This window comes from Pristiophorus japonicus, chromosome 23 (assembly GCF_044704955.1).
Source record: "Pristiophorus japonicus isolate sPriJap1 chromosome 23, sPriJap1.hap1, whole genome shotgun sequence".
NCBI lineage: Eukaryota > Metazoa > Chordata > Chondrichthyes > Pristiophoridae > Pristiophorus > Pristiophorus japonicus.
The window spans coordinates 29489144-29490821 of NC_091999.1; the positions used below are offsets into that span (position 1 = coordinate 29489144).

Sequence of the window (1678 nt, forward strand, 5' to 3'; positions counted from 1 at the left end):
GGGCTTTGAATATTGGAGCAGGGAGGTCTTCCTGCAGTTGTACAGGGCCTTGGTGAAGCCACACGTTAAATAATTTGTTAGTTTTGATCTCCAAATCTGAGGAAGGACGTCCTTGCTATTGAGGGAGCACAGCGAATGTTCACCAGCTTGATTCCAGGGATGGCAAGACTGACATATGAGGAGAGACTGGATCAACTCTGCTGGTATCCACTGGAATTTAGAAGAATGAGAGGGGATCTCATAGAAACATATAACATTCTAACGAGATTGGACAAGTGAGAGGCAGGAAGAATGTTTCTGTTGCTGGGGAGTTCGAGAACCAGGGGTCACAGTCTAAGAATAAGGGTAAGCCATTTAGGACCGAGTTGAGGAGAAACGTTTTCACTCAGAGAGTGATTAACCTGTGAAATTCTCTACCGCAGAAAGTTGTTGAGGTCAGTTCGTTAGATATATTCAAGAGGGAGTTAGATATGGCCCTTGCGGCTCAAGGGATCAAGGGGTATGGAGAGAAAGCAGGATATGGGTACTGAGGTTGAATGATCAGCCATGATCTTATTAAATAGTGGTGCAGGCTCGAAGGGCCGAACGGCCTACTCCTGCAACTAATTTCTATGTTTCTATGTTGATGCGTGTATATTTTTGGTTATTGTATGTGTGTGTGTGTCTGTGTATGTCTATCTGCATGTACGTCTCTGTGTATGTGCAACTGTCTATGGAAATCATCACCAAGAATTTGGTATGTCCTGGAACTTAAAAAAAAAATTGGGGAAAATAATACGGTTGTGATCTTTGGTATCGGCTTTGTTTCAGTGGCTCCATTCAGAAGGTCGTGTGTGTAACTGCCTCTCTGAGACTTGAGCGCATCATCTTGGCAGACACTGAAATACAATACTTAGGGAATTTTGCATTGTTGAAGCTGTTGACCATCGGATGAAAAGTTAAATTGAAGCTTCATCTGCACCCTCGGGTGGATGTGAAAGGTCCCAGAGCCTTACTCGAATAAGAATAGGAGAGTTGCGCCCGTGTCAATATGACGAAAAATGATCGAAAATGCTCCCTGAAAACCTCTGTGTTTGTGTGTGTCTATGGGGGTGGAGTTGAAGCCCAGATTCCCACAGAGACAGAATCTAATCGCTGACCCGACCAGGATGGCCGAGTGGTTAAGGCGTCGGGCTTAAGATCCAATGGGTTTCTACCCGCGAGGGTTCGAACCCCACTCCTGGTATTTGCTTAATTAAACAGAGATTATTTCCCATGTTGCTTAGTGATACCCGATTTTCATCTCTTGCATTTGCATGTTTCGGTGACACTCTGAGCAGATAATGAAATGTATCTGTGCCTCTTTCTCTCGCTTTCGAGAGCTGTGCATGTGTTTGCATCTTTGTCTCTTTCAGTCTGCCTCACTGGATCCGGTTCTGTTCCAAAGGGACCAACTCCCTCTTTCCCATCATGTCTTTACCTGTCTGTGTTGGTCCCTGTCTCTAACCTGATGAGTTCGTTTCGATGTATGTGTCTGTCTCCCTCTTTTTCTTGTCATTCCATCACTATTTGCCTCACTCTCTTGATGGAGCACGCAAACACATATCTGTGTATGTAAGTATTTGAGTCTTTGTCTCACTCAGTCTGACCCTCCCTCTCAGTCTAAAACTTTCTGCCTCTCTCTGTCTCTATCTCGCTG

The 1678-nt window shown here is 44.8% G+C and overlaps 1 non-coding gene across 1 annotated transcript; it reads left to right on the plus strand.

Moving 5' to 3' along the window:
* The first annotated feature begins 1142 nt into the window (after positions 1 to 1142).
* On the plus strand, positions 1143 to 1225 carry trnal-uaa (transfer RNA leucine (anticodon UAA)). Its single transcript has one exon. It is a non-coding gene; the product is annotated as a tRNA-Leu (tRNA).
* The last annotated feature ends 453 nt before the right edge of the window (positions 1226 to 1678 follow it).